We start from the raw sequence: 22314 nt of genomic DNA on the forward strand, positions 1-22314 counted from the left end.
TCCTAATTGAGCAAATCATAAATTTAGTAAGACAGGACAATTAACAAAGCAATGTCAGTCTGGCCTTGCGATTCCAGGCTGGGTAAGCATATGTCTGGGTGACAAGGAAGGAAATCCCACCACCAGTGAGTGGCAGGCTTCCTGCCCTAAACAGATAACTGACATAGGAAAGGGTAAACAAAGTTCAATAGAAATTATGACCTAAGATGTCTATATTTTCTTTACCATTAATATGCCATAACATAGTATATGTCTGTAGATAATAAGATATAAAGGAAAGTCCCATTATTCAAGATAGTATCTTAGGTTAAAGGTCTCCTAAGGAATGTAGAGTCAGCCTTGGATGGCTTTGTTGACATAGGAAGAGGCACCCTCTGAGTTTACTTCAGAGAGAACTAAGAGATTATTCCAAAATTTTATATTAAACATTATCAATATAAATTTTAGACTTTAGTAAGGGTCAAAGTGTGAATTAAGAAGAGCCTGAATCTAATAGTCTCCTTTGTTTAAAGGATGCCTTTTGATGGGCAAATGGGACTTCCTTATCTGACCCTTCTTCTAGCATCCTAGTGTTAAGAGAAAAACACAAATACCTTGGGGTGTGACTTCAGCTTTGTCAAACTCTGTTAAGATAAACAACTTCAAAGGCCTGTTTAGGACAGGATATCTGTTATCTGGGTGATGGGACTTTTTCCTTATCTTAAATCCCAGAGACAGCTATGGAAAGAAGATGCCCATAGCTTGGGATCATAAAACCCAACTGACACCACTTTGTTTACAATGTGTTTATCTAAGAGAACTCCTTCCTCATGGCAAAATGTACTTAAGACAGTCAATTTCTGTACTAAGTCAGACAGTTCTGATCCTGGCTCCATAAGCTATGTAACTGTTATCTTTATGGGGAATTGATTAATTAATTAAATCATAAAATGTATGCACTTAGCCTGTTGCCTTTTCTCTCTAACCAAGTTTTCAGGTCAACAAATCTTAACTAGACATAGTCTGAGTTGGATTGAATCTGAGGGCCTTCATGGAGGCAAGACGGACCTTAAATAGAGAAAAGACTGTAGGAGGGATGGGGTGGGGGGGGGGGGGCGCGGTCTGGTAGTCTCAGGTGATGGGAGGAAGGGTTTAGGGGGGGTTTTGAGGAGATTGGGGAAACTAGTGATGTGGTTTGGTGGGATGTAGGTGGGGCAATCCAGTGTTAACAGGCAATGGAAGGCCAGGCTAGGCCTAGGGAAACAAATTTGAATATGAAAGATTCAGGAGGACCTGGCTACAAATTTGAGTATGAAAGGCCAGGTTAAGTGGCAAGATTCAGGGGGAACCGATGTGCAAATCTGAGTATGAAAGGCCAGGTGGAGAGATTCAAAGAAAGTTCAGGGAGGTTTCCAGAGTCTGAACCCCATAATTCCCCCCTCAAACAGATAAGACCCAAATTCTTTTTTGGTAGGGGGCGAAGGTCTCAGCTTCTGAAACTGCTTCCTGTTGGCCAGGGACATAGAGCTGTCCCTGCCTCAATGGGTCCAGTTCAAGCGATATGTAACCTAAGCAGTCATCTGGAAGTTGATGGCTCGCACTCCGGAAAAGACAAACAAGGCATACAGGGACCAAATAGGCACAAAAGGAGTATAAAGAAAAGGTAATTTCCCGGGCATGAAAGACAATTAAAGATGACTATGGCAAGGCCAAAACATAGAATGGCATGTTTGATAGGGGAGTTTTTTGCTGCCACATGTCTCCTTTCTTTCCAGATTGCTCCATGGGCATATAGATCAAGGTAAACATATTTGAATAAATGAAAACATCAACTGACCTGTGGTGAGGTGCTAAGCAATGGGCTGACTCCCAAAGCCTGTCCTCTCCTTCCATCAACATGCAGAGTGCAAAGTTTTTCTAGGTTAGGTTTAGTTTTCAAAGTCATGAAAGCTTTAGTCTGGTCTGAGTCACTGCCCTGAGTAGGGTAATTAAGGGTTTTAGCAATAAAACCAAAATTAAGAATCCAATCTACAAAATCCAGCCATGCCTAAAAACACTGGAACTTGTTTCTTAGTGCTTTTGCTCTCAGAGGTTAAGGAGAGAGAGGTGGGCAGGAGTTCATGGCCCAGATACTTTATGGACTGGCATGCAATCTGGACTATCAAAGAGACCCTATAGCCTTCAATGCCCAAGGAATTAAGGGTTTCCGTGGCAGCAGCCAAAGAACACTCCTGGATGGGGCTACAAATAAGAATATCATGCACATACTGAATTAAGCTACAATCTACTAGTTTCAGGTCCCTTAAAACTCTTCCCAAAGCCTGGAGCCAGACTGTCCGTGTTAGCAGGAATGGACTTGTTTCCCCAGGAAGAGTCCATTCAAAGGCAAAAATAAATTGTGAGTCAGTGTGTGTGTTTTCATCCTTCCTTGCCATCAGAGAAATGATGACATGACTTGCGCTTGACTTGGTTTTGAGTGAGGGAGGGCTGAAGTCTATGTGAAGAGGTACACAGAAATCCCCAGGGATCTGAGTTAGTGTAGTGTATGGGTTGGGGACTGTTCGAGATGAACTTGACACACAAAAAAGTTATCAAGAAAAATTTATTTTAAATGGAGTTCAGAGTAGGGAGGGCCTGTGTTCCTTCCATGAAAGAATGGGTAGCTTCCAGCAGAAGAGCTCCAACCAGGTCAGCATGAGGCAGGACCCTTGTAGAATTGTGAACTTTGGATTTCCTGAGACACTGTCCCCTGGCCAAGTGACTTCATGTTCTCCTCTCTGATAGGCCCTTCCTCACACAGCTCCTTGGGCCTGCTTATTAGTTTCTGACCTCTAACCTTTCCATGCTAGGTCACAACCCTGATCTAGGAATGTGGACAACAGAATTTTCTTACTTCCCATAAGGACTTTTGGAATAACAGCTTCATTAATAGCCCTGAGATCTTGAACCTTTGTTCCTGGAAGGATTTCAGGGTTGCATGGAGATGAACAAGGGACAAGGATTTTATACTTAAGGAATTTTTCAACGAAAGGTTGTAGTTCTTCCCAGGCCTCAGGCTTAATCAGATGCTGGCTGAGATGGGGGAGCACTTTTGGGTCTGGGAGGCTAACAACAGGTGGGGTGGCAGAAATAGCTCACCCTGGAATTCCCAGATCCCAAGCAATTGGCTCGACTGTCTCCCACCCTCTCAAGCAAACGTGGGGAGATTTACTGAACAGAGGGAAAAAAGGAGATGGGAGGATTAAGTAGACAATTGGCTCCCCAATTTCACCATCAGGTCCCTTTCCACCAAGGGGGCAGGGCTAGAGGAGGGCATAAGAAGGAGTGTTTAAACAACAGATCCTCAAGTAGGCTGGGGAGGAGATATGTCTGGAGACATTCCTTACTTTCCCCTTCAATGCCTAGAACCAGAGGGGTCAAGGGGTGGTTAGGGCCCGAGTAACTGGTTACAGCAGAGAACTTAGCCATGTGAAGGTGGGTAACCTTACCTTCAGCCTTCGTTTTTGTCCAGGGCTTGGCGAGAGATGTGGAGAAAGTGGGAGAACTGCCAGCACCCAGGCTTTCCCGTTCTTCCAAGTCTTGAGAAGACTGGAGGACAGGGTACTGGGGACTCCACCACATTTCCAACCTGAGGGGCCATTCAGACAAATGGGACAAAAGCCCTTTCGATCCAAGGGATAAAGTTCTTGGCTTGGGCTTCTACCTCATCAGCTACTTTAAGCAACTTCTGACGCAGGGCTTAGATTTTGTAACCCAAAGCATTTGGTCAGTCTCCAAAGAACTCCCCAGATAAGGAAAATCTATATCTTCTCTACTTTTCCCAAAAGCTGTTATATATTGTAATATTGTATTTATAATATTAAAATATTATATTAAATTTATAATTTTAAATACAAATTTATAATATTAAAATATTATAAATAATATTTACTTTTAAATTACATACATCTAATTGAATACTTAGCAGTTTTTCAAGATTGTAATCATTCTCTAACAGTTTAATTCATCATTTCACAGTATCCAGATCAAAAGAGAAGTTGATTTCCTAAGAATACAATTGCATCACCCTCTACGTATGATTTTTAAAGTTAACATTTATTATCAAATAATTTCCAAAAATCACAATAAAATTTCAAAGCATAATAAGAAAAATAACATTACAGATATAAAACAAATCTTCCTGTTTTGAAGAGAAAAACTTAAAACTTGTTGCCAGTCAAATGACATCAATTCAATGGAATATATTTTCCATACTATCAACTTACACAGAAAATCACTTTGTCCATCTGTGACTTTAACAGTGCAGACAGACTGTTGTCCTTTATCAAAGTATTGATACAAGAATGCTTTGTTCCAGCAAAGAAAAAAGTGAGTATCCATCAACGGTGGAATCGCTAAAGAAATCACAGTATAAAAATTGAAAGGAATATTATTGAAGAATAATGAGAAACATAAGGATCTCACAGGGAAAAGCTATACTTTTACGGATTTATTCACAGTAACTAATTTCGGATGTTTAAGGAAATCTGTTATAGGGGGAAGCCTAATGAGGTCTTTAGCAGGAAACTTAATCTTGTTAATTAGATCTCTAAGTTTTATCTCCAGCAAGATTTTTCTAATACATACTTAAGTACTGTTCAAATCCAAGGAAAATCGTTCAATACCACTGTAACAAACCTATTTGGACAGCTAGGTGGTGCAGTGGATAGAGCACCAGTGCAGGAGTCAGGAGGACCTGAGTTCAAATTTCACCTCAGACACTTGACCTTCACTAGCTGTGTGACCTTGAGCAAGTCACTTAACCCCAATTGCCTCATTCTGGGTCATCTCCAGTCATCCTGATGAATGTCTAGTCACTGGATTCAGACAGGTCTGGAGGAGAAGTGAGGCTGGTGGCCTGCACAGCCCTCCCTCACTCAAAACAAAGTCAAATGCAAGTCATGTCATTGTTTCTCTGGTGGCAAGGTCTTCTTTGGCAACGAAGGGTGAACACAAGCAACAATTCTACCTTCCAAGCACTGATTCTGAAGAGGCCAAAGTTGCTCAGTTTTATGAAACCAAAAAACTGGAAAACATTTTCCTAGGGAAAAGGCAGAGGGGGAATGACATTCTATATAATCATCCAAACATGATCTGGAGCTGACTGAGGCTCAGATCCTGAGATTCTTCCTGCAAAATTCAGACTCAAATGGAAGAAAACAGGGAAAAACATTAGACCTTACAGATATGATCGAAAAAACATGGCTTGTGGATAGGAATTAGAAGTGATGCAGAGATTCAGGGGATTAGATCTGGTAGAGAGGGCACCACAAGAACCATTGACAGAAGTTCTTAATGTTGTACAGGAGGCAACAACTAAATATATTCCAAAGTAAAAGAGCAACAAAACAAAATGGCTGTTAGATGAGGCCTTACAAATAGCTGAGAAAAGAAAGGGAAAAGGGGAGATTTCCCCAAATGAATTCATAGTTTGTGAGAATAGCAAGAAGAGATAAGGTTTTCTTAAATGAGCATTGCCAAGAAATAGAAGAAAACAACTGAATGGGAAAGACAAGAAATCTTTTCCAGAAAATTTGAGCTATCAAAGGAGTATTTCCTGGCAATGTGGGCATGAGGACTTCTAGAGCCAAGAGGGCAAGGACAGACAATCACATGTCTAGGGTCTTCCAAATTCCCTGGAAACCAACCTTGCCATAATGGCTCAGAACCAACTTTGGAGCAGTGAACCAGATTCCCAGGCTAGGACAGCTTGAAGAGTGAGCAGAAAGGTGTCTCACTACATTGGGAGAATGCAGTTAAGTGAGGAAGCCAGTGGCAGGATTCACCAAGGGGGCCATGGCATATTTTAAGGTAGTCATGAGAAACCTTGGGGTTTCTGAAATTAATTGAATCCCTTTTTAGGATTTCATGTACTATATGAAATATTCAATGTCTAGTGAGATGCATGCTACAGGGAGAGACAGTATCTCATTAATTAAAATCTGTAAGTTTTATCTCCAGGAAGGTATCTTCAATGTACACACTGAGTACACAAACAAAAATTTGAGATTCAGATGACGACCTTCCTACCATTATTGCTTTCATAAAGTTTCCTTGTAGAGTGAATATTGTGGTATCTAGTGGCATTGAGCACATTCATAGGTCTTCTCTCCACTAGGAATCTCTGATGTAAAGGAAAAGATGCTCTCTGGCTACAGACCTTCCCTGAGTCCAGACAGGGCTGGTTCATTAATAAGGTGAAACTTCTGATGTCTAAAAAGCTCAATAGTCCATCGAAATGTCTTTCCACATTCATTATGGGAATATAATTTCTATCTCATGTGAATATTGATAGGAAATAAGGGATGATTCTAGCCTGAACACTTTTCATATTGATTATATTAATGAGATATGTCCTGTAGAATGGATTCTCTGATGTGAGAAAAGAATATTTCTCCAATATAAAAAAATAGTTATTGAAGTAGGACTAAGCTTTTCCTCCCATTTCCTCATTCAGAAACCAGCCACTGTAGGTGATTAAATCAGTCTTTGAAGGGCAGGGTTGATGATGAGATGAAATCTTGGGCAACACTTGGCCAACTGGGAAAATTTAGATCTGACCAAAATTTAAAGAGATTTTATTCTAGGTGAATTCTGGTCCATTGGGTTTTATTCATACAGGTCTGAGGGGAAGTGGACCCTTCTGGTCTAGAATACCCTAGGCAAGGATGATCTGGAAAAAAATGAGTGTTTTTGTCCAAAACTGAGTCAAGATTCATGACTCCCCCATCTCTCATTAGAATAAATCCAAATCTCATCATAATACTCATGCTCATTAAATTTTACATAATCAAGTGATTTTGATGACTGATGCTTTATAATCCAGTTTGAGATCTGGTAAGCCTAGCATTTCTTTTCATTAGTTTCATTAGATCCCTTGATATTCTGAACCATTTGTTCTTCCAGAGGAATTTTGATATTTTTCTAGCTCTAGAAAATAATTATCTCTTAGTTTGATTGGTATGGCACTGAATAAGTAAATTCAATTAGGTAGAGTTGTCCTGTTTTTTCACTTACTTAGAGCTCACTTTGTTTGTGCAAAAAGTGTTTTGTAACTGTGTTCACATAGTCCCTGGGTTTTGGCAGGTAGACTCTCAAATGCGATTTCTCTTTATATCTCTTGCTGATGGGCTTTGTTAGTAATATATAGAAATGCAGATGATTTATCTGGGTTTATTTTGTAACCTTCAACTTTGCATCCAGCTCATTCCTATTACATATAAAGCTTGCTGATGGTGTTAGGTAGACACTACTTATTATTTCATGGAAGGCTTCATTTATTCCTGTGCTCTCCAGTGTTTTCATGAAATTCATAAGGTTTCTCTTCAGTGTGGATTTTCTAATGTACCGCAAGAGTGGAGCTAGAAATTAAAAACTTTCCACATTCACAACATTCATAAGGTTTGTCTCCAGTGTGGATTCTCTGGTGTACAATAAGTTGGTGCTTTTGTCTGAAAGCCTTTCCACATTGATTACATTCATAAGGTTTCTCTCCAGTGTGGATTCTGTGATTTATAGCACAGATATGTCTCCCAGTCAAGTCAAAGGGACCATCACTAATGGGGTTTTCTTGGTGTGAGTCTTTCACAGAAATCCTTAGCTTTTCAGTAGTCTCTCTCATTCCAGGTCTAATTGCTCCTTCTAAAAAAAACAGACAGTAAAACATATTTACAGAGACACATGGACAGACAAAGATAATTATAAACCCTTTCCTCCAATGCACGAAAGTAAACAGATCTATATAATGTTTCCCAGGTAAAGATAAAACTCTTCAAAGTTAAAAACGGAAAATGCCATTAGCTAAAATTTGCAGGACAACACAAATTACAAATAACTTCACCGACAATCATACTGGATCCTCAGAAACACCTGTGAAACTCGCAGACCCAGCATTCTTACTACAACTTTAAGTCAGGCCATGAATCAGAATGGTTGAGAGACCTGAGAAATATACCTGCAGCTGAAACTAGACCACCAACCTTGCAACTGAGCAGGTTCTGTCCATGGAACTACATGGCCCTTTTCCAAGGAACTTACTCCTGTTTTTAAGGAAAAAAGTCTTTATTTTTGCATACTTGATTTTTTTTTCTCTCTCTCTGAGTCTTCTTATAATCTGAGACACAAAAATATTGAAATTAGGCCAATTCATAACCCTATCATGGGACTTTAAATTCAAGGGAAAAGAAGAGTCAATCGATGTGTCAAACTTAACTGTTGCCTTATTTTGAGAAACTGCCATGGCAACTGCCAACCTTGAGCAATCACAACTCTGATGAGTCAACAGCCAGCAACGTTGGACCACCAGAAAGAAGATTAGGACTCACTGAAGGCTCAGACATAGGTAGCTTTTATTACCAATAAAATATTTTTAAATTAAAATATGTACTTTGAAAAAACAAAACAGTATTGTGAATGTAATAGACAACAGTATATTGTAAACATAAATTTTATATGTGCTGAAAAACCAAAAATTAAGGTGACTCATTTGACTGCAATATTTGCTTTACTGCTGAGCTCTGGAACTGATTCTACAATTATCTCTGAGGTGCACCTGGATTTTTTCTCATTCCTGTCTTGATTTTTAATCTTTTTCCCCTAATTCTACTGTCCTTAATCTATTATTATGTTCACTCCTTGAGTTCCCCTTTATTCCATCATATCCCATTGAACTACTTGTCTTTACACTCCCAAACACTCTCATTTCCCTGGATTAATTAAGACCAAGTTTCCTGATCTGTTGCCTCTTCTCAACCATTTCCATGTTTCTGTGACAGACTGACAGCTCCCTGACAGTAGGGACTGCCTTTTCCCTTCCTCAAACTTGGTGAGGTGCCTAGAAAACTGGAGGAGGTTAATCCATGCTTATTGACTGACTGACAGGACCCATGGCTGACACCAGGCCCCAACTTCTACCTCAGTCCCTATATTCTGGTCTCTGTGTTATTTGGCAAATACAGACCTGTTTCTCATTCTTTCATGTTATGTCCTCTTTGTGTGAACTTTGTCCGGTTCTAACCCTGATGGGACCTGAGCAGGCCCAGAGAGAGCACTGCAGAGACTCTTTTTAGGCTCCTGAAGCATCTCATACTAAGGGACACCTGGGAATTTCTAATTAGCAGTTGGCCAAACTGACAGTAGCTGTGAGCTGAATGAATCTGGCCAACAATTCTCCAAGAAGGGGCCAAAGATTGAGCCTTAGAGATCCAGGGAGGGACACAGGTTGATAATTTAGGTAAAGCATATTCTTGGATTAATTCTAAGTGAGGTAACAGCTCCCACTGTCCACCCCAACTCACCTTCTCAGCAGAGTAATGTGCCTTCTATTTTTTCACTGAAAGAGTTGGATGTTCTCAAGAGTTATCTTATCCTCCTCATTTTCCATATATCAAGAGCCATTTTTTTTTCTTTTTGATACCACTATCAGATGAAAAGATCCTTCTGCTAGCTAAAAGAAACTCCTTTCTACGTGTAAATCATCTGATTCCAGGACATCATCTTCCTCAATATACTGCCCCTCCAACGCTTCCTTTTTGCTCTATTTTCCAGCCTCTCCCACACTAATGACTCCTTCCCTACTGCCACAAATAAAACCATTTCTTTCTAATGCTCAAAACATGATCACTTGATCCATTCAACCACAGAGATATTTTTCCAATATCTTTCTTCCATTTCTTGGCTAAACAGTTGGAGGTGCACAGTTGAAACTCATGTGTCCAAGTCCTTTGTCTGAAATTCTCTGCAAAATAGCTCCTAATTTCATTGTTGAACTGAAATTCATCTCTCCAAAATTACCAAAAACCTCAAAGTTACTAACTCCACTGGCCACTTCTCCATCCTCATCCATCTTACCTTCTCTGTACCTTTTCACCATCACCCACCTTTCTCTCTCTCTCTTTCCCTCTCATTGTTCCTCAAACTGAACTCATTCTCTTTCCCCCAACCCTCCTACCTTCCTACTCTCCAAGGCATCCTCCCAATAGTGTAGGCTCACAAAAGAGGTGTCATGTACTCTTCACTGACTCTCACAAACACTCTGACTCCCATATTTAATATGCTCCAAAGTCCTCTGATTCTACCCAGGAAACATCTCTCCCATATACCCCCTTTTCTACCACCACTACTAATTTCTTGGTTCAGGTCCCAAACACCACACACCAGAGCTATTTCAAGAACCTGATACTTGTTCCAGCTGCTTCAAGTCTCCCTCCACTCCAGTCAGTCCTCCACTTACTTACCAAGATCATCTTCCTACAGTTCTTGACTGACCATATGACCACATCCTCAACAACCTCCTGTGTTTCCCTAGAAAAGAATCAAATATAAAATCTTTCCTAAGAGTATTAATCACCTGCCCAATCTTTACCTACCTCTCTCCAACTCTTCCAAATTTTCTTCCCTTTCATATCCCCACCAAACATGCTATAATCCAGTGGTATGGGCCTCCCTTCTGTTCTGTTTCCCTCTGACTCCTGAATCTTTGGGCTTTCCAAGCCATCTCCAGACATAGAATGCCACCCTGGCTTCCCTGAAACTCCAGTTAGAGTCCACCTTCCACAATAAGCCTTTATAGTCCTTGTTCACTGCAGTACTTTTCCTCTCTCAATGAGATCCAATTTGTCTTCTCCATAAAAGGATTCTACAAGATTGTTGGCATGCCATCTCCTCATCCAGGCTGTGAACACCAGATCATATTTATAAGTCTAAGCCTCTTTTACACTTTCAGGGGAAGGTTGATGCCCCCAAATTCCAAACAATGACTTTTTTTTAGGATTGCATGGTATCTAACTTCCTTATTTTACAGTAGGGGAAACTGAGATTCAGTGGGGTTAATGACTTGTCCATAGACCCATTCCTAAAAGGCTCTGAAAAAGAATCCTGTCAGATATTCCTGCCCCACATCTAGCACTTGCTTTGCCACAACACCCAGAGTCACAGCTCTCATGTTCCTATTTTCACCTCACTCACCTGGACAGCAGCTCCTCAGGTCTTGTTCTAGCATCTGTGGTGCTTCCCTTTCCTCCAAATAAGAAACCAAACATCCTCTGGGAACTGGAAGCCCTGAGGATGTGGAATCAGGATGAACATGGAGAATAACTTATAATATAGATCTCTTTAGGGAAAACATACCAAGACACTCCATTTTGAGAATCACTCTATCATGTTAACACGTATGTATGTGGCTTATTCTTCTGTGAATGGTTGTTATACAAGTAACCAAAAAGAATGTATCAGATCAGCCTTGAGCTACAGCAAATTAGAGTTTGATGGATTAGCTTTGGTTCTGTCTCCTACCCAACTCCTCACTCCATGAAACCTATAAAAACTTGGTTACTGTTCATTCAGGGAGCCATTGCCTCTTCTGGTGAGTCTCCTTTTGGGGATCTCAATGAACCTGAGTAAGTTAAATTCTAATTCTTGTCCATTCTGTTATTCCTGCCATTGATAGGGGCATGAGAGCAAAGAGCAAGGACAGTTCCCAGAAGCCCTTAAGCATGGTTTCCATACCATTTATTTCTGAGAACTTTGGGGAAAGGTGGGAGAGATCATGGAGTCAACAGGGAATCAGAAAATTTGATCATGGTGCAGCTTCTTCATAGGAAGATGGACTCATTGTACAGTTTCCATTATCTAGAAATTAGAGGCAGCTGGTAGTGCAGAGGAGCGAGACCTGGGACTAGAGTGAGGAATGCCAGGGTTTAAATCCGGCCTCAGACAGTTACTAACTGTGTGTGTCTGGAAAAGTCACTTAACCTATGTTTGCTTCAGTTTCCTCAAATGCCAGATGGGGATAACAGTATGAGCCAATAATGTAATATTGTAAAGAATGGACTTAATTCCACAGCTGAGGAACAGCAGGTGAAGAGAAAGGCTTATTTCCCCCTGTCCTTTCCCACCACCTGTACTGGGCAGTGGAGGCAATTTGAGGGAAGATTCAGGACAAAAGTGAAACACTAGGAACAACTAGAAATTGTTAGTTACAAACTGATGCTTCTCAAAGAGAAGGATATCCTAAATACTTGGCCCATCCCAAAGAGGAAGAGGTTACAAAGAGAAGCAGGCTGAGCACTTTTGAAATATTTGGCAGACAAAATTAAAGTCCAGAGAGAGGTTGGGCTAAAAAATCCATGAGATTAGTTCTACACCTGAGATGCTTCAACATTGACCTGATCTTAGACCTCAAGCTACCTAGAATTGACAAAAGATAGCTTTGGGAGCAACAAGGGAACATACATGTTATCTTCACACAATGTACTGACCTTGTAGAAAAAAACCAGGCAGCAGAAGGACCCTGTCTCTTAGAAACAGAACACCAGACCATCTCCCTTTCTAGTAATTGATAAATGCTCCAAAACCTGCAAACTGAGGAATGAAGATATTCCCTTTGGTAGCAGACTGAGAGTGGCCAGGGGAAATGTTCTTACCCAAGGAGAGTAGGTTGTGGGCATTCTTTAGCATGTCTGCCTTGTAAAACTGCTTCTGAGGGTGGTCTAAGAGGTCCCATTCCTCAGGGGTGAAGTCCACAGACACATCCTGGAATGTCACCAGCTCCTAAACCACCAGGAGTTACAAAATTTAGACCTGAAAAAGACTCCAGAATTCAAGCAGTCAAACTCTCATCAAGTGAGAAGAGGAAACTGAAGCACAAAAACGGATTTACCTAAAAGTCGTATCCTTACTGAGTAAGACTCAACACTTAAAACCATAGCCATTAAGAGCTCACCAAAAAACTGAGAAAAGTATTTGATATGATCAGCTGGAATAAAGTTAAGGAATGTCTAACTATGAAATGTGTCTAGGGAATCTGGGACAAAACTGTGTATTTTATCTGTGACTTTGAAGGATCTCAGGAGAAGAAAGACAGAAATGTGAAATTTCTTCCTTATCAGAACTGATAAAAGCAATATGTTATAAATCATATTGTCACATACGTGAGAAGCTGGCAAGTACAGTGTATTCTGAAGTGTGAGAGGCAGAATGCTTGACTGTGGAAGAGAGGGAAGAAAAAGAAAAGATCTAGTTAATTTCCTGAGAGCCTGAAACATCATCTTATCTAGATAAAAGATGAAAAGGATTCTTAAGATATACTAATTACAATCTGGACTGAACAGAGGGAGATGAGACTTTGCAGCCAAGTGAAGGAGAATTATCTGTCATTACATTGGGTCTTGACACTGCCCTGGGTATAACCTGACATGATGCCTTCTCTTTATGATTGCTTTCATTTGTCAATAAGTTATTATTTCCTTATTAAAATAAAATTTAGTTATATACTTGTTCATTTTTGTCGTTCGTTATGTTCAAAGCAGACCAAAAGAACATCACCATGTAAGAGTTAAAGTACAATGTGTCTGACCAGGGATGATCAGACTAATAGAGGTCAGAAGGCTCCACCACAGTTTGGGAACAAATAGTGCACATGAATATTTGGGGTGGTGATGCCTCTCAATTTGCACATCTCACTATTCTTTTGAAATGCTGCAATTCTGCTTTACTTGCACAGCACAGCATGTTCTTTGATGTCAGTAAGCTATGCTGGGTGGTTCTTTGCCAGTGTCTCCCAAGTCTCACCACTGATTACAAAATCCTTCAGAGAGACCTTGGGAATGCCCTTGTATTATGTCTTATGACAAAACTGTGAGTGCCTTCTTTGCATGTCTTCTCCATGAAATAATCTTTTTTTAAATGTATTTTCAATGTTCCCCAATCATGACCATACAACCTCGATTTTTTCTTTCCCTCTCTCCTTCACCTCCCTTCTCCCTCCCCAAGATGGCATACCATTTCATATAGGTCCTACACATACATTCCTAGTAAATATATTTTCACCAGTCATGTATGGAAGAATTAAAATGAATGAGAGAAATCATATAACAAACCAAAATGTAACACAAAACAAAAAGATCTGCTACAATCTGTGATTGAATTCCATAGTTCTTTCTCTGGGTGTGGAAGGCATTTTGCCTTAAAAGACTATTCCGAATTTTTGAAGTCCTGGCATTGCAATGAAGTTCTAAGGCTACTAGAAAAAATTCTCACACACTGTGCTTGTTGCTGTGTACAAAATTCTCCTGGTATGAAATATCTTTTAAGGAAACATACTTTTGGCATTTCAACAAAATGGCCAGTCCATCATAGTTGTGATCTCTGCAGTAGAATGTGAATGACTGGCAATCTAACTTGAGAAAGGACCTCAGTGTCCAGTACTTTGCTAGGTGATCTTCAGAATCTTCCTAAGACACTTCAAATGGGATTCAAAGAATATTTACAATTTTTTTGTTTGCTATAGTCAGTGCAGGGTGCCAGGCTGAACTGTGGAGAATCTGTATTTTCTTTTCTTTTTACATTTTCTCAAAAATTATTTCCCCCTACTACATTATTTTTAAAGTTTGTTGTTTTTTTAGAGTTTTGAGTTTCAAATTCTATCAGTCTTTCCCTGTGTTACCCACCCCCTAATTTAGATAGGAAGCAATAAGATATAGGTTATACATGTGTAATCATATAAAACATTTCTGTATTAGTTACTTTGTACAGAAAGACTTGGAAAAAGGAAAAAGAATATCAGAAAAAAGATGAAAACTAGAATGTTCCAGTCTGTATGTAAACAATATCAGTCCTTTCTCTGGAGGTAGATAGTGTAGGCATTGGGAGGCATCAGTCCTTTGAGCATTTTCTGGAATCATTGTAATGGTGAGAATAGCTAAGTCTTTCACAGTTCTTCATTGAATCACATTGCTTTTACTCTACATAATGTTCTCCTGGTTCTGTTCACTTCATTTTGCATCAGTTCATGTAAGTCTTTCTAGGTTTTTCTGAAATCATCCTCCTTGTCATTTCCTATAGCACAATAATATGCCACTACAATCATATAACAGAAATTGTTTAGCCATTCTCCAATTGATGGGCATCTCTTCAATTTCCCATTCCTAACCAACACAAAAAAGAGCTGCTGAAAATATTTGTACAAATAGGTCCTTTCCTCATTATTTTGATGCCTTTGGGCTGTGAACCTAACAGTGGTATTATTGGATCAGTAGGTACACACAGTTTTATAATTCTCTGGGCACAGTTCCAAATTGTTCTCCACAATAGTTGGATCAGTTCATAACTCAACCAGTAGAACATTAATGTCTCAGTTTTTCCATTTTCATCATATTAGCCAATCTGATAGGTATGAGTTGGTACCTCAGAGTTGTTTTAACTTGGCATGTCTATAACACTAACTTAGAGAACGTTTTTCACATGATTATAGATCAGTTTGATTGAATATTCTCAAAACTGCCTCTTCATATCCTTTAACTATATATCAATTGGGGAATGATGTATATTTTTACCAATTAGAATCAGTTCTCTACATATTTATGAAATGAAGCCTTCATCAGAGATGCTTGTTGAAAAAAATCCTCATTTCTCTGCTTTTCCTATAATTTTCATTCGATTGGTTTTGTTTGTGCTAAAACTTTTAAATTTTATACAATCAAAATTATGGATTTTGTGTTTTGTATTATTCTCTAAAACTTGTTTGGTCATAAATTCTTCCCTTATCTATGCACCCCATGAAATTTTTGAAAAAAATAACTGTGGACTAGGGCAGAAAGATAGTGCAAACATCTGTAAAAAGGCAGAAATGACCAATACAGCTTTTCATTCTGTAATAAAATAAGAACACCAATTGGCTTAAAGACAACAAAAGATTCAAACTCAAATGTAGACTTAACAACCATGTTTGCACATTTGATTCTACAGTAATGAAATTTTGGGGACAACTGGGGGCAGTGTGGATAGAATGCTGGGCCTGGAGTCAGGAAAATCTAAGTTCCAATCCAGCTTCAGACTCTTACTAGATATGTGATGCTGGGCGGGACATTTAACTCTGTTTGCCTCAGGTTCCCTAATCTGAAAAATGAGCTGGAGAAATAAAAACTACTCCTGCATCATTGCCAAGAAAACCCCAAATGGGGTCACATGGGGACATGGGGGAACAACATCAATAACAATAGCAACAAAATGTGAAGCATGTATTTTACAGGGCTGAAGGAAATAACAAAATTCATTTGGAAAAATAAAGGAATTACAATAATATCAAGGGAAATGATGAAAAGAAGTAAGAATATAGGAGAACGAGCACTTCCAGACATCAAACTATAGTACACAGCTTTGGTCATCACCACCATGTTGTATTGGGGGGAAGGGAGGGAGACGAAGAGGGAGAGGGATAGGGAGAGGGAGAGAGAGGGAGAGAGAGAGGGAGAGGGAGAGAGAGGGAGAGAAGGAGAGAGAGAGAGTGAGAGAGAGAGAGAGAGAGAGAGAGAGAGAGAGAGAGAGAAGAATGGAACAGATAATTTATTATTTTTGGAAATCTGAATGTAGGACCCATCTCAAGGTTCGTGAAAGTCAGAAACTTCAGGGGTACAAGGCGACCAATCCCCCCCAATGCCCATAGGGGTGCTCCTAGGGAGCAAAGGTTGCAGGATCCACCCTTATTCTGTCAGGTCTTGAATCCTTGCAACCCCTTTCCTCTAAATAATAATAGCCAGTTCATGATGGGGATTTCTAACAAGTTTCTGATTCCTCCTCTCTCAGTTGTTAATTGTGAGCTCTGTCTGTATTTGTCCTGTCCTTAATTGTCAATTTGTCTGTCAGTGTATGTCTCTGGCCCTATCATGTATGCTGTGAATGAGTCTGTTATCTTGTAAGTTTAAAATGCAAGCAGCCAGAGACTTCTAAGGGCTGCAGTTAGGCAAATAAACAAACACAACTGTAAGACCCTTTTCCTTCTTTTTCTGATCTGGACAACCTGGAATTACAATGGAAAGTATGATCATCTTAGGTAAAATCATTTTAGCAGATTGTGTAGGTTGTGAGATTAATTATTAAAAAGTTCCAGAACTGATTTGAAATTACTGGGAAAGAATACCTAAGACTGTGGGTAGCTCCAGGAGCTCACCTTGCTAAAACAACCCCCCCCAATCCTGATCATTTAGCATTCCCCACTCCATCCCAAAGTTATGAGAGTATCTCAGAATGGGGATTTTTAACAGCTACAAGGGTTCATCTTAACCCTTCTCATCCCAGATCAAATTATAGAGAAGAGAATACAGGAGAACTATAGGGGCAGCAATTAGCACTGGCAGTGATTCTAACAGTCCTGTGCCCTTAGGCACCTGGTAGCCCACCTTTCTAGGTAAAGCTTAGAAAAGTCACCTAAGTCCTATACATTCTGCCCATGCTCTCCCAGCAAGGCTTAGAAAATTCTGCAGCAGTGGAGGAAAGGACAGGTGGATGGATCAGGCCTGTCTCAAACATTCACTAAGCCCTGCCAACAAGAATCATCATCACTGGGACACCAGCCTCTCTGACCTTGGTTAACTTCACACTTCTCTGTTCCAATTGAAAAAAAAATACATTTTATCTCTGTTTGAACAGTGTCCCAATTTGTAAAAGGGCAAGTAACAATGGGATCAAAATGATATAATGACTGTAAAACGCTTAACTGGTATGTGTTACATACTGGTATATGTTGCATGGCATGGTTGACTGGTATATGCTACATATGATATTATTATTATTATCTCTCTCTAATGTAATCTTTAACTTTGAAGTTGTTTTAATTACCAAAAGTAATAAGATCAGTAATTTCGGGAAATGTAAATAGTATCATCTGAATTTATGGCTGTGTTATTTCTAAAATTGTATTGTATTTCTGAATTTCTCTTAGATTGGTGAAATCTGAGAGACCACTGGGAGGTAGAAATGTTGTTAAAGCAATTTTAATTTGGATCTGGTATGTGATTTGTATTTTTAGAAGGAAGTGATGAAATTAGATAAGCTGATTTTTACTATTATAGCAGATATTTTTCATCTGAAATCTTGACTATTATGAAAAAACAATATGGTGGTTTAAATTGAGAGTTTCCATGTATTATGCAAGGTGATTTGGAAGTGCATTAACGTATTAAGTTCTTATAAACTGCAAAAGTTTCTGTTGTAGAATTCCTATTGAGCAAATGAGAATCCTTTAAAAAAATGGCACTGTGATTTTCAAAGCTGTTTCATCTAAGGATGTATTGATGTATGTTAATTTGAAGGTTTATGGACTATCTATGTGTAATGCCAGAATGTACTTAATTTCTAGTGATATATTTCAGAAAAATTTGTTATTGTGATAAGGCTAAATGAAATGAATATGTCATTCTTGACTTAGAGAAACTAAATGTCTTTCCATTACAAACACCCTTTTTGACCAATGAACTTTGTGATATCTAGGAATTCTGTAATAAGGAAGAACTTACTTTTCTTCTAATACTTTGTGAATGTGGGTTATTTTACACCAACGCAGGTTAATGAGTCCCAACTTGAAAGGTTTATTTTTGCTTTCAGAAGGAAGAGATATCTATCATTTCAAAAGCTCCCAACTAATTTTCTTTATAAAACTTTAATCAACATCAGAAGAAATTTTAAACTTTTTAAAGAAGGGGAAATACTTTTAGAAGAAATGTTTTGAAAAATCTTTTGTGAGGTTTAGAAGGTCCACTAAAATTTAAAATAATTTATTGTTAAATTAGGCTGCAAAGCAGAAGAGATCTTGCTGTTCTGATCTGAATTTGTAGTCATTCCATGACCTAAGCAAGAGTTAACATTTGTGTTTGCATTGATCATATGTAAAGGATTTAATTCCTGAAGTATCTTATTTTTCCAAAGTGAGTATAATAGTGAAGAACAACAAACTTGTGAAACAAAGACATAAACTTATCAACCTGCAAGGTTAGCAATTAACCTCCTTGCTTTCTTTGAGCTGGAATTCCAGTACTGCTATGCTAATAAAAAGTAGTAACTTCTTACTTATCTGGCCTTATGGTTAAAATGTAAAGGAAAGTAGAATAATCTGAATAATGGGATTGAGAGATTTGGAAAGATAAAGTTTTGATTGAAAATATGGAAGGCAGACAATAAGGTTTGGGAACAAATGGGGGTTATCCAAAGCCCTCCTCTCCCTACATAGTTCTTCTGGATACTTTTGTGTCAGTTTCAGATGGCTTAAGTATGTTTAGAGTGTGAGGAAGTATTTTAAGGAGACAGGAAAAATTATGCCACTGCATTTGATAATTAATAGCTTAATCAAATTCAAGATTGTCCTATCTGAAGGATACCGCCCAATATTTATTTGCTGTGTAAGACTGAGACTGCAATTTACTATTGTTTTAGCCCTGGTTACAGGAATAGTTGTCTAAGTCATCAAAAAGCAAAGTGGCATGTGCTGCAGGCTCAGAAGTGCTAAAGGTGGATGCCTGGGAAGGTTTTGAAGATGACTTAGGACACAGCCTGGGTAGGATCTTCCTAACTCTCTTTCCCAAATGTGCTATCTCCTTTCTGAAAAAGGAAATTCCCCACTTGATTACTCCTAAGTGTTGCTTTCAACACCTAGTGACCACAAGATTGGCTCTCAGATAATGCCTCATTCCTGGAATCCAACAGAGCTAAGGAAGTCCTTTCCTTCTGTTAAGACTGTCCCTCTTTTTCTTTTATAACAAATGTCTATAATCAAGAAGTTCTGTAAGTTCAAGGATAAATATATTAAATAAAAGATGGATATTGGAATATCTCTGAGTTACTATAATGGGATGCAGAAATGAACTGACACAATTTTAATCTATATTCATGGCCAAATAAACATAACATAGAGTTAAACATCCTCCAGAGGAGGAAATAATTAGACAAAGATGTAATGTGATAGATGTCTAAATAAAAAGGACAGCAAAATTTGTGGAAAAGCAACAGGATCAGACTGATAACTCTAAGAATTATATACAGATGTACATGCCTGACTTCTAAGATACATCATGTTTTTGACAATAAGATCTCAGATTTGGATTTTTGCACAAAAGTTGTATGACAGTGGTAAAAGTAAGTGAAATTAATTCTTCTTTGTGAAAATATCTGTCCAGTAATTTTAAAGTGCAGATGAATTCATTTTATGGTTGAATCCTCACATTTTAAAAGATTCCTACTCCAGGTACAGGATTTAGGTAAAGACAGAAACAGCAAATAATACAAACTGGAATTCTAGGACGTTTCAAAAATGGAGAACCAACGTAATGACCCCAGCTTCTTGAATAAGAACTCACTGTTCGAGAAAAATTGCTGGGAAAACTGGATAACAGTGTGGCAGAAACTAGGCATAGACCAAGGCCTGACACCATACACAAGAATAAAGTCCATATGGGTACACGATCTAGGTATAAAGACTGATACTATGGACAAATTTGTGCAGCAACAAATAGTGTGTTTATCAGATTTATGGAGAAGAGAAGAATTTTTGACTAAAGAAGAGATAGAAAGCATTATGAAGTGCAAGATGGATAATTTTGATTGCATTAAACTGAAAAATTTTTGCACAACCAAACCCAATGCAACTAAAATTTGGAAGGATGCAGAAAACTGGGAAAGAATTTTTGCAGCTAGTGTCTGTGATAAAGGCCTCATTTCTAGAATATATAGAGAATTGAGTCAAATGTACAACAATATAAGTCATTCCCCAATTGATAAATAGTCAAAGGATATGAACAGGCAGTTTTCAGAGGAAAAAATTACCGATACCTATAGTCATATGAAAAAAATCCTCTAAATCACTATTGATTAGAGAGATGCAAATCAAAACAAGTCTGAGGTACCACATCACACCTATCAGATTGACTAACATGACAAAACAGGAAGATGATAAGTGTTGGAGAGGATGTGGGAGAGTTGGAGCTCTAATTCCATGTTGGTGGAGCTGTAAGCTGATCCAACTATTCTGAAGGGTAGTTTGGAACTATGTCCAAAGAGCTACAAAAATATGCATACCCTTTGATCTAGCAATATCACTTCCAGGCCTGTATCTCAAAGAGATCATAAACATGGGAAAAGGTCCCATGTATACAAAAATATTTATAGCAACACTCTGTGTTGGCCAAAAACTGGAAATCAAGGGGATACCTATCAATTGGGGAATGGCTGAATAAATTGTGGTATATGAATGTAATGGAATACTATTGCATTTTAAGGAATGATGAACAGGAAGCCTTCAGAGAGGCCTGGAAAGACTTATGTGATCTGAAGCTGAGTGAAAGGAGCAAAAGCAGAACTTTGTGCACAGCAATGACCACAGTGTGCCATTTTTTTCTGGTAGACTTGGATCTTCCTTGCAATGCAAGGACTTAAAAAAATTCCAAGTGGTCTTTTTTAAAAAAAATTTGTTTAACTTTTAACATTCATTTTCACAAAATTTTGAGTTTCAAATTTTCTCCCCATTTCTCCCCTCCCCCCACCCCAAAACACCAAGCATTCTAATTTCCCCTATAACCAATCTGCCCTCTCTTCTAATATCCCTCCCTTCCCATGTCCCCATCTTCTCTTGTCCTGTGGGGCCAGATAACTTTCCATACCCCATTACCTGTATTTCTTATTTCCTAGTAGCAAGAACAATACTAGACAGTTGTTCCTAAATCTTTGAGTTCCAATTTCTCTTCCTCCCTCCCTCCCCACCCATTACCTTTGGGAAGTCAGGCAATTCAATATAGGCCATATCTGTGTAGTTTTGCAAATGACTTCCATAATAATCGTGTTATGTAAGACTAGCTATATTTCCCTCCATCCTATCCTGCCCCCATTGCTTCTATTCTCTCTTTTGATCCTATCCCTCTCCAAGAGTGTTGACTTCTAATTGCTCCCTCCTCCCAGTGCCCTCTCTTCCATCATCCCCCCCACCCTGGTTATCCCCTTCTCCCCCACTTTCCTGTATTGTAAGATAGGTTTTCATTCCAAAATGAGTGTGCATTTTATTCCTCCCTTTAGTCGAATGTGATGAGAGTAAGCTTCATGTTTTTCTCTCATCTCCCCTCTTTTTACCTCCACTGAAAAGTCTTTTGCTTGCCTCTTTTAGTATATAGTTTGCCCCATTCCATTTCTCCCTTTCTCCTCCTAATATATTTCTCTGTTACCACTTAATTTCATTTTTTTAAGATATAATCCCATCCTATTCAATTCACCCTGTGCTCTCTGTTTGTGTGTGTGTGTGTGTGTGTGTGTGTGTGTGTAATCCCAACAATGACCCAGACGCTGATAAAAGTTTCAAGAGTTACAAATATTGTCTTTCTATGTAGGAATGTAAACAGTCCAACTTTAGTAAGTCCCTTGTGATTTCTGTTTACTGTTTACCCTTTCATGCTTGTCTTGATTCTTGTGTTTGAAGGTCAGATTTTCTTTTCAGTTCTGGTTTTTTCATCAAGAATGCTTGAAAGTCCTCTATTTCATTGAAAT

The sequence above is a fragment of the Notamacropus eugenii genome, chromosome 1 (genome assembly GCF_028372415.1).
Source record: "Notamacropus eugenii isolate mMacEug1 chromosome 1, mMacEug1.pri_v2, whole genome shotgun sequence".
NCBI lineage: Eukaryota > Metazoa > Chordata > Mammalia > Diprotodontia > Macropodidae > Notamacropus > Notamacropus eugenii.